This window comes from Trachemys scripta, chromosome 16, assembly GCF_013100865.1.
Source record: "Trachemys scripta elegans isolate TJP31775 chromosome 16, CAS_Tse_1.0, whole genome shotgun sequence".
In the NCBI taxonomy this organism is placed as follows: domain Eukaryota; kingdom Metazoa; phylum Chordata; order Testudines; family Emydidae; genus Trachemys; species Trachemys scripta.
Genome location: NC_048313.1, coordinates 1,374,351 through 1,386,123, shown reverse-complemented (window position 1 = coordinate 1,386,123; position 11,773 = coordinate 1,374,351).

Here is an 11,773-nt window from a genome sequence, read left to right as displayed (position 1 = left end):
CTGCCCCCTGTCCTGTCCCCCGGCTCCAAACTCTGCCAGCCCAAGCACTGCCCCCTGTCCTGTCCCCAGGCTCCAAACTCTGCCAGCCCAAGCACTGCCCCCCGTCCTGTCCCCAGGCTCCAAACTCTGCCAGCCCAAGCACTGCTCCCCGCTCCCCCGTCCTCTCTCCAGGCTCCAAACTCTGCCAGCCCACGCACTGCCCCCTGACGCTGGCACTGCCCCCCACTCCCCCTGAGTGTGTGCACCAAAGCATGGGGTGCGGGGAGTGAAATGCTGCCCAGAGGCAGGGCCCAGCAGTGTCCCCTGCAGGGAGGAGCAGGAGCTGAGCACTAATTACCCCTCGGTGCCCGTTATTAACGCCACGCACTGTAATCACCACTGGGTCCCTCGAGGCCCTTCCCCCCACCCAGCACCAGTCCTGACGCACTTTCCGCGTCGTTAGCGTAGACCCCCGAAGAGCCGTGCCCGCTGCCTGCTGCTCCCGCGCATGAGGGGGCTGCAGGCTCTGAGCTCCGCTGCTCCAGCACGCGGCTCCGAGCCTCCGTCTCGGACCTGCCCGTGGCGAGCAGGGGGCAAGGCCTGGCGCCCAGGGCAGGACTCCCCCAGCCCCGCTTCAGAGAGGCCCCGAGTGCGTCTCCAGCTAAGGCCAGAAAGGGCAGAGTGAGCCGCAAGCCGCCAAGATACGGCCAGGTGTGTGTGTGTGGTGCTGGCACCAGCCTGGGGCACGATGTCGAGGGAGGACACTATGGGCAGCACCCCACACACCCGCCGTCCGTCACGGCCCTGGCAAGGATCCAGCAATGGGGGCGGGGGGGGGCTGAGTGGTTGTCTCACTCCTGGGGTCGCTCTGCCTTTCCTGATGGGATCCCCCCCATCCCTGCCTCACGTGTCTCCTTAGCAGCCAGGAGTGCATTGAGGCAGCCCCAGCCCACCTAGTGCCTCCCCCCGGTATTCCCCCTTCAGGGCCCAAGCCACGTCCCCCTCCATACAGCTGCTCCCCCCTGGGCTGGCCCGACGTCCCCATGGGGGAGGGGGAGGGGTGTCCCCGGGGCCTTGGGCCTGGGCGAGGGGAGATTTCAGGGACTAACTCAGTGTAAGGCCCGTGGCCTCGCCCTGCAGCTGGGCACCCACCCGCCTGACCCAGGAAGCTCCCTGTCCTCCTGTGATGGCAGCAGAGACACCTGGGCCTGGGCCTGGCCCTTTCCAGCCCTTATAGGGCCCGGCTGGGAGCTGCAGCACCTCATAAACCAGCTGGTGCTGAGAGGCCAGGCAGGCTGCGCTCAGGCGTGTGACTTCTGCAGGAGACCTGGGCCCTGCCCTCCCTGCCAGCTCCGCACTGCTACCCCCTGCCCCAAGGAGCGGCTTCCTGTGGGGGGCGGAGGGGACAGGCTGGGCCCCTCCCAGCTCCCTGAGCTCTGTAGAGGCACTCCCTCCTCTTCGGCCCCCCCAGGGCCAGCTCCTCAGCCCCGCTCCGGGCCCTTGGCACCCCCAGGGGCTCTGAGAGCGCCACCCGTGTGGGGTGTGGCCCGGGGGCAGTGTGGGCAGAACACCAATGTGCTCACGCCATTCCCAGCTGCTGAGGTGGCTCTCTGGGGTCACAGGCAGCCAGGCTCAACCTCTCGCTCGCACCAGGACTGGGGGAGCACCGAGGAGAACCAAGACACAGGTTCTGTGTCCCAGCTGGGCTTGACACCGGGGCTGTGAGCTGAGGTTTCCCGAGACACGTCCCTGCAGCTAGGGAGCTGTGAGCCTGCCCGTCCGGCTGGGACCCAAGGGGCTGGCAACTGGGCAAGATGCTGGGCCATACTTTAGGAGCCCTCTAGTGGCCATCATGGCATTTGATGGTTCTGAAGCCACCGGAACTAGGCGGAGCAGCCACGCGTGGAGCTGGGCCTGGCCCGCCGGGTGTAGTGAGTCCCCACGGTTATTCCAAGCCCGCTGCACCCCAAGGTTCCTTGATCCAACAGGAAACCACTGGCCAATGGCCTGAGCCTGTGAACTCGTGCGGGAGGGCGGCACTAGGACCTCTGCCAGACATCTCCCTAAGCAGTTCATCTCCCCCTGGGGAGAGCAGGCTGGGCTGTAGCTAATACTGTCACCTAGCCTTGTTCTGTCCTTTTTTTACAAAACTTCTGCTTGGTCCACCTAAGGGCTTTTGCCCTCAACCTATTCAGTTTCCCCCCTAATATTTGTTAATTGTTGTTGCTTTTTGAGCCTGTGTTTTTAGGAATGTCTTGTCACTTTTTCATCTCTTGTTCTCATTGTTTTGTTTTTTTTTTCCTTGTGCTTTTTCTTTTTCCAGTGGCGAGGCTCTGCTCATCAAAAACCAGCAGGGAACATCCTTCCACATTTCCTGGGTCTCAGCTGGAAATGATGTTCAAGAGGGGGACTGGAACTATAAAAAGGAGGGACGAATACCCCAAGCCCCCCCCCTTCCTGCCCGGCACATTCACTACACTGAAGAGACAAAGGAAGCAGTCCTTGAACTCTGAGGGACGGGTCCTAACCCAAGGGTTTGGGCCGTCAGACTGCTGGGAGATTGTGGTGAGAAAACCCTGCTTTGACTCGAAAGCAGTTGGTTCACTTAGGCACCAGGAAGCGTTTTCTCTTTATTTTTCTTGTAACCGTTTCTGGCTTTTATGCCTCATTTCACGTCAAATCTCTCTCTTTGTCGGGAATAAACCCCTTTTCTTGTTTTCTCTAACCCAGTGTGGTCAGCTCTGGGAAACTCCATTAGGGGTCCCAAGCCGTGTGCATATTAGTCCCTTAACGGAGTAACAGACTTGACGTATTTGCACTGGCCAGGACAGGGCTGGGCAGAACAGGACATATGTTTCTGGGGGAGAACCCGGGGCTGGGAGCGTGTTGGGGTCACCCCACAGTATAACAAAGGCTGGTAGGAGCCCGGGGGTGGCTGGCCGGCTACAGCACACACACATAGCTGCGAGTGACTTCAGTGCTGGAGGCTCTGTGGCAGCAGTCCCGGCCGGAGGCTACAGCAGCCAGGCATTGCAAAGGGCTCCCCAGGTTAGAGGGCAGGGGTGACACTGCTGCGCCTTCGTGTGGATTGTGCCCGGGTAGGTCTCAGGGTATAGTTTATTGGAAGGTGTCGAACAACACCCTGTTTAATTGCTGTGACCCCGTCTTTGTCGGGGAGAAGCAAGCGGGTCGTTTTCCAAAGACGTGATCTTTGGGGCTCACCCCAGCTATATTACTTCCATGGTGAGGGCTGACCTGCCTTCTAAATCCAACCTGCCCCCCACCCTTTGCCAATCCACCCCGACCTCACACCAACCTCTCCAGTCCCCTCTTCACCCCTGTCATGGACTCACAGGACTCACGCTCTCTCTTGGTGCCGTATGGTCCCTGGGGGGAACCCCCTTCAGTGTGACAGCCCCCTTCTTGGGGGTCCACTCTGTCTCGGGGGTTAAGCCCCTCTGCCTCCTGGAACTGCACCTCTCTGAGCCTTAGCATGCCTGTCTCTCGCTGTGGGCCCCCTCAGGGAGTCCACTTGCTCTGGACCCCCAGGTCCTTCGTCCCAGAGGGAATAATGCAACCCTGATCTCTAGACCGGAGTGAGACTCAGCCAATGTAAACCAGAAAGGTTACTGAGCGACTGAACACAGCACAGGAAGCTCTCAGGGCCTCAGGCCTGGCCTCCCTCAGCACAGCACATCTAGGTCTCTCCAGCATTCAGGTGGGCTCTGGTTGTTCTCCCCTGCCAGCCCAGAATCCCCCTCCTTCCAGCTGGGCATCTGCTATCACCAGCCCCCAAGTCCCGCCTCTGTCCTTTGTCTTCTGTCCCAGGTAAACAGGGTCGCCTGGGCCTCCTCTCCTCCCAGCCTCTCCTCTCATCCGTCCTTTGTTTCCCCTCTGGCTGGTCAGGTCACCGGGGTTCTCGCTCCACAGCCCATTGTCCTCCCACTGGCCAGAACCGGCTGTGACTCCCGAGCTGGGCCTGCTGGTCACCAGTCACTGGGGTATCCATTCTCTAGGCCATTCGCTGGCCCTCAGTAACAACAAACTCCCTCTCCCACCACCTTGTTAAACCAGTAACACTTAGGGAAACTGAGTCCCACCCCCTCTGCATGCAAACCATTGAAAACAACAAGAACCCCCCTGCTTCGTCACAACCCCGCAATCCTCCCCTGTCCTCCCTGATCCCCCTCAGTTGCACATGGGGAAATGGGGCGGGGTCTCTCCCTCTCTCAGTCTCCTCCATGTCCTTCACTCTGGCCCTGCACCCCCCCGGACCATGTGCAGTGGGGAAGGAAGGCCCCACAACTGCACTGCGCTGGATGTGACGTTCATTGTCTGCACCAGGCACCACACCCTCTGGGATAGGGGTGAACTGGGCTCTGCTTGCCCTGTGCATTGGGGCGCTGCACTGTCAGACACCCCTACGAGGGGGACGCTGCCTGGTGGCACTGGGGTCCCCTACCCAGATCTCCCAGACCTGAAGCAGCGCTGTGCCCCGTGTGCCCCGGCCTTGGGGGCTAAGCCCTGGTTCTCCTATGGGCAGGTTGGCTGAGCCAGGCTGGCAGGGCAGTGTGTGATGTGCTGGCATGGGGCATTGCCCACCGTGCGCCCCCTCCTCCCCCCGCCCTTTCGTCAGCACAAAACCCCACACTGCGGCTTTGAAAAAACAAAGCTGATGGTTATGTGCAAATATGCAAATTAGCCCATTAAATTATTTGCATGGCATGTTCACGCAGCAGCGAGGAAGTGCCCTAATTAGTGTCACACACACACACACACACACACACACACACACACACAGAGGGAATTTTGCATTATTGCCTGGTAGGTGCTGTGCCACTGATAAACAGCGCCATCTTCTGGCTTGTTGTGGAACTACATACATCGCAAGCACCCAGCTATATGTCCTGACCTGCATGTGTGTGTGTGTGTGTGTGAGAGAGAGAGAGAGAGAGAGAGAGTGTCCGGGGGACAGGGGAGGTGCGGGACAGCGGGCGAGTATCTTCCAAAAGGCTGGGAGGGCACAAGAGCAGGATGACCAGCTCCACTGGGTGGGGGGATGCAGGTGGCACTGGGGGCACAGGGAGGGGCTCTGAGCTAAGACACCCGCCCCACTCCCGCGGTATCGCCCAGATGTGGGGAGCTGATGTTGCCAGAGCTGACTGGCCCCAGCCCACAGCACGGGAGCCCAGATCCATTTCAGAGCCAGCATGGGGCATTGCCCTGGGCCTCTGCCCACAGCAGCCAAGTCGAGCAACTGGCCAGCAACATGGGCACAGCAGGGCCTGGCACAGGGGCAGGCTGGGGCATGGTATGGCACCCGCCAGGCCAGCAGAGGGGGAATTCCCCACTGGCTTATGCCCCCAACAGCGTCCGGATTCGCCACACTGCACCCCACTCGCCCTGCAGAGCTCACGGCCACGGGGGGTCGCTGGGGCCAAGCGCGGGTGCCATTCAGAAACCGGTCAGACGGTTGCATTGAACCCAGACCTAGCTCCATGGAGCTGCCATCCTGACACCGGTGAGGGAGGGAAAACCGGGCGTCCCGGGGGAGAACAGTCTCCCTACAGCCTGCCCCTGGGGTTCAGCGCAGAGAGGTTTCCAAACTACCCAGGGGAGGAAAATACCAAAGCCAGAGCCATGACGAGAGAAAGCAGCCTCCAGTCAGCATAATCCAGCCAGGCCCCAGTGCCTGGATTACCTTTAAACAGGGTCCTGGGAAAACCCCTTGGAAGTGCCAGGCCCAAGGGCCAGGAACCTCTGTGCCAAACAATTCCAAGTTTGCCCCACTACCCCCACCCCACACCCCCAGGGGGCCCAGCACTTTTCAAGACAATCTGAGTCAACAGATGGATTTTAGAGCATTTGGGGAAAAAATACCTTTTAAATGTCAAGCTCATCTCAACCTTAACTCTGGAGACCTCATCACCATGGCCTCTGGGCACCTCACAATCATCAGTGGCCGTTATGGTGACAGCAGAAAGTAAAGAGCGGCCTTCATTTGGAATGATGGGGAAACTGAGGCAGAGGAGAGCTAAAGAGAGTTACCCAGAGGTCTCCGGGTGAGCTAGGAAGCGAACCCAGCTCCCTGGAAGTGGTGGTCAGTGCCAGCCCCCTAGCCCATTCCTCTGTGCTCAGCTCAGGGGCAGTTTATTTCTAATGTTAAAGTGAGAGCCATTTTCCATCATGAAGCTCCGTTTTAGCAGCCAACAGCTTTGGCCTGAGGTGGGGGTTAGGTCTGGAAAGGGTGACAGACCTGTCACCCTCAGGTCTGTCCCCTGAGGGTGACAGAGAATATTTCTGCCATCCCCTGGCTTCTGAGTTACAGGTTGCTGGAGAATGAGCACTGCCCCCCAACCCTTAACCAGCCCCCGTCTCAGACTCCCCAGGGACCTGCGACGCTCAGGAAGTGGTGACGGTGGAGGAAAAGGGGCTGTCATTAAGCAACAGAAGCAAAGAGCAATGAGCTATGCTGGGCCCCGGCCCCACTCCCATGGATTTCAGGGGGGCCTCTGGGCCCGACCCTGCTCTCCTTGGAACCAGCCCTGTTTATGTCAGCGGCAAAACGCCCGGTGACTCCAGTGGGGACAAGATTCACCCTGACGTGAGAGCTGGGCATCCAGCCACCCCACTGCTGGCAAAGTGCCCGGGAAGATCAGACCCTGGGTGTGCGGGAGGGAGGGGCACCTCGTCGCCCTCTCGATAATGGCCAATAGGGCCCTTCAGCCGCTAGCTGGTGGGTTACCTGAGCTCAGCCAAGGAGGGCGGCAGAAGGAGGGGCCCGGCCCAGGTGTGCCTGGCCCCTCGGGGCGAGGCTACCAACCCCCAAAGCTCAGGCTAAAGGCAGGCCATCCCACCCTGCACTGGGCCCAGACGGGGATGGAACAAGGGAAACGTGTCAGTGTACTGGATAGTTCAGGGCAGCACCACGGCCCTTGGTACCTCATGTCTTCTTCTCGCCCATGCAGGGGTCTGCTGTGCTCAGATACACCAGCCAATGAGCCCCCGCTTCAGCTGAATGCTTAAAATGGTACCTAACCGTCATAATACGCGTCTCTGCACCTTCCACCAGGGGGCGCGTGGTCACCCCAAGGGACAAGGGGCAGTCCCTTTGGGCTGGGTTCCCGGGGTGCCACCTGGAACTGGGGTACCGCTCGGCCCTCAGTCTTACCAGCCTGGGCTCCCTCTCGCACTGCGCTGCCGTTGCTAAGCCACAAGCCTCTGTCAGGGCCTGCACTCACACAGGCAGGGACACGCTTTCGCTGCGGGAGGGGCCCACACGCTGTTCGGGGGGAGTTGCCTCTGCCACGGCTTGCCGTGCTGACATCACGCCGTGCCCAGTGCCAGGCTCGCCCAGTCCCGGGGCAGCAGCCCCACCCAGCTCCCCGGAGAACTGCCCTATAAACCAGCCTGTCTTCTGACGTCAGTGGGGCCCTCCCAGAGGCTGCGCTCACACCCTGCAGGCTGGGGTGGATTGGGGACACTGGCGGCAGCCCCTGCTCCCTGGGCCAGGCTGGCTAAGCCCCCCTCAGTCTGCCACAGGAGTTGGGGTCCCCTTCTTCACTGGCTCAAAATCACCCCCCCCCTCTGCCCCACACAGAGTGGCGCCAGCAGGCAGCTTCCAGAGTGCCTGAGAGAATGGGGTGGGGAGCCCCAGCTGGGGGCGGCAGGGCCGATGGGGCCTGGTGTGGTTGGGTTGGGGAGCCCAGCTGCGGGGGATGGGGGGTTGTGATGCTCCCCTGGTGTTATCTGGACCGGTGATCTGCTAGGTCACCCCAATCCTTGACTCTGGGAGCCAGCCTTCCCCTGCTCTGCTGTGAGAACCCCCACTCCTGGGCTGTTCACGCACAGCCTCTGGCATGTAATTTGCTCCCAGATACTTGCAAGCGAATGACACGAGCCAATAGTGATTTGTGCCTCGGGGTGACCATGCGCCCTGTAGTATAAGGGACCATCCCCTGCTCATTGATTGTCCCTCGGGGTGACCATGCTCCCTGTAGTATAAGGGTGTGGCATGCTGTGCCTCAAAACAGTACCCTGGAACCCCCATAAGGGGGAAGTGACATCATCACTTGGCCTCTCTCCCCCCCACAACTCAACACCTGGACTAGACCCCCATCTGGAGGACAAAGACTGAACGGGGGAGGTGGTCCCAGCTGGAAAGGAGAACCCCAGCCTGTGTATTCAGGAGCAATACCGTCAGGTGAGACACGGCTTGATTCAAATCCTGTCTCCTTTATAGAACTCAGACTGCGATTCTCCTTTTATTTTTTAGATGGCCAACTTTGATCGGTGCGCTTACTACTTACAATCTCCCTGCCTGGAGCTAATAAACCTGCTTTCTGTTTTACCTAACACAGTGCATTGTGCTTGGGAAATCTGCTCGTGTTGCAAGGGCTGGTGCATGTCCACTTTCCTTTGCAAAAGCAGCGGACTGGGTAATAAACTTACACTGGCCAGGCTTCTGACCAGGTGTAACCATGCTGGCTTTGGTGGGACCCACCAATTCAGGACAAATTGCTTAAAGTTACAGCCCAAGGCTGGGGGTCCTTTGCACACCAAGACAAACCAAACCGGCCAAACAGAGAAGACTTCGGTTTTACCCCACTGGCTAACCACGAGTCACACAAGCAATTCCCTTAGACACTCCAGTTTCCCAGTGTCACCACCAGTGCCACTCGTTATGGGGACGAATGGTTACGAAAACCAATACCCCAGTAAAAGAAAAAGGTTCTCCCGATCCCAAAGTACCAAGCCCTAGGCCCAGGTGAATATACCAATCAGATCTTACCCACAAATCATGCTGTTGCCAATCCTTTAGAATCCAAAATCTAAAGGTTTATTCATAAAAGGAAAAAGATCTAGATGAGAGCTAGAATTGGTTAAATGGAATCAATTACATACAGTAATGGCAAAGATCTTGGTTCAGGCTTGTAGCAGTGATGGAATAAACTGCAGGTTCAAATCAAGTCTCTGGAGTACATCCACAGCTGGGATGGGTCATTCAGTTTGTAGCAAGGTTCCTCCAGAGGCAAGAAGCAGGATTGAAGACAAGATGGAGGAGATGCAGCAGCCTTTTATAGTCTCTTGTCATGTGGCCTCTGCTTTCTTTGTTCCAAAGACAAGCTATCCAGCACATGGCATGGAAAAATCTTAGAGTTCTGTCCATAGGCAGGTCCCTGAATGCCTTGCTGAGTCACAAGGTGTATCTGCCTTCCCTCAATGGGTCAGTTGTACGGCTGATGGTCCTTAATGGGCCATCAAGCAGGCTAGGCAGTGCTGATGCCAAATTGTCTGGGGTGTCACCCAGAAACATAGCACAAGTTTGAAATACAGACAGCATAGAGCCAGTACTTATAATTTTAAATACAAAAATGATACATGCATACAGACAGCATAATCATAACCAGCAAATCATAACCTTGTCATAGACACCTTACTTGACCTCCTTTGTACCAGATTTGGTGCCACTATATGACCTTGGTTGCAACAATGATCTATACGGTCACAATTCATGTCAATAACGTCACAAGCAGACAGGGAGGGACTAGCCTGAGTCCCTGGGTCACGAGACAAAGGGTTTGCAGCTGGGTCGCAGCGGGGTTTGGGGGCTCAGAGCCTGTGCGCCCTTGAACGACCCACAGCCCCGGAGATGGGGAGATGCACTCACAGCTGAGTCCCAGCGTGGTTTGGGGGCTCAGAGCCTGTGCGCCCTGGAACGACCCCCCTGATCCCTGAGAGAAGAAGACACATTTGCTGCCCTAGCGGGGCTCGGTCTCTCTCATTGCTAAGGGCAAGGTGACCTGGTGCCCTTCTCTGCCCATAGGAAGTGCCCAGCCTAGGAGATGCGGGAGGCTTTTCTGCCTGGCTCTGCATCCTGTGTCTCCTGGCAGACAGGAGGGCTGGCAGCTCTCTGGGACTGGCACTGCCATGCAATTCAACCCCAGCCCTGGGAGCAGAGCGTCTCTCTCCAAGCCTAATATCCAACCTAAACTGCCCTTGCTGCAATTTAAGACCATTGCTTCTTGTCCTGTCCTCAGAAGTTAAGAAGAACATTTTTTCTCCGTCCTCCTGGTAACAACCTTTTATGTACTTGAAAACTGTTATGTCCCCTCTCAGTCCTCTCTTCTCCAGATTCAACAAACCCAATTTTTTCAATCTTCCCTCACAGGTCATGTTTTCTAGACCTTTAATCATTTTTGTTCCTCTTCTCTGGACTTTCTCCAATTTGTCCACATCTTTCCTGAAATGTGTCTCCCAGAACTGGACACAATACTCCAGTTGAGGCCTAATCAGCGCGGAGTAGAGCGGAAGAATTACTTCTCGTGTCTTACTTACAACATTGCTGCTAATACATACCAGAATGATGTTTGCTTTTTTTGCAACAGTGTTATACTGTTGACTCATATTTAGCTTGTGATCCACTAAGGCCCCCAGATCCCTTTCCGCAGTACTCCTTCCTAGGCAGTCATTTCCCATTTTGTAGGTGTGCAACTGATTGTTCCTTCCTAAGTGGAGCACTTTGCATTTGTCCTTATTGAATTTCATCCGATTTACTTCAGACCATTTTTCCAGTTTGTCCAGATCATTTTGAATTTTAATCCTATCCTCCAAAGACTTGCAACCCCTCCCAGCTTGGTATCGTCCGCAAACTTTATAAGTGTCCTCTCTATGCCATTATCTAAATCATTGATGAAGATACTGAACAGAACTGGACCCAGAACCGATCCCTGTGGGACCACATTCGTTATACCCTTCCAGCATGACTGTGAACCACTGATAACTACTCTCTGGGAATGATTTTCCAACCAGTTATGCACCCATCTTATAGTAGCTCCATCTAGGTTGTATTTCCCTAGTTTGTTCATGAGAAGGTTGTGACGAAGTGGGACTGTTCTTAATGTTTTCCTCAGTTTCCCCTATGCAGTTCTTAAGTATCTAGGTGGTGGGATAAGGGTGTATGGTTGCTGCAGAGCAAAGGGCCAGTATACATAAATGCCTGACACTCTGTCTCCTAGCAACTGATGGCCTGGGCCCCTCCTCTGCAAAGGTGCCAACTGAAGGTGTTGGAGACAAAGGGATCAGGTGACTTCCTGGCCCGGGAAAGAGACAAAGCCCAGAGAAAGAGGGGCTGGACGGGGGTTGGAGTTTGGAGCTAGCTGGGGACTGGAAGGGAGGGCAGATGGGGGTCTGCCTCACTGGGCCCAAGAATGGACCCAGCGGATAGGTCCCGTTCGCTGGACCTACAAGCTCTGTTTTAGACCGTGTTCCTGTCGTCTAATAAACCTCTGTTTTACTGGCTGGCCGAGAGTCACGTCTGACTGCAAAGTGGGGAGTGCAGAACCCTTTGGCTTTCCCAGGACCCTGCCTGGGCGGACTCGCTGTGGGAAGCGCACGGAGGGGCATATGCTGAATGCTCCCAGGAGAGACCCAGGAGGTGAAGCCATGTGAGCTTCTTGCCCTGAAGACAGTCTGCTCCGAGGGAGAGGAGGCTCCCCAAAGTCCTGGCTGGCTTTGTGGGGAGCAGTTCCAGAGCATTGCCCGGGGACTCCATGACAAAGGTCATGTGAGACAGTATCAAAAGCCTTACTAAAGTCAAGATATGCCACATCTACTGCTTTCCCCCCTCTCCCCCATCCACAAGGCTTGTTTCCCTGTCAAAAAAAGCTATCAGGTTGTTTTGACACAATTTATTCTTGACAAATCCATGCTGACTGTTATTTATCACCTTATTATCTTCTAGGTGTTTGCAAATCGATTGCTTATTTATTTGTTCCATTATCTTTCCGGGTAC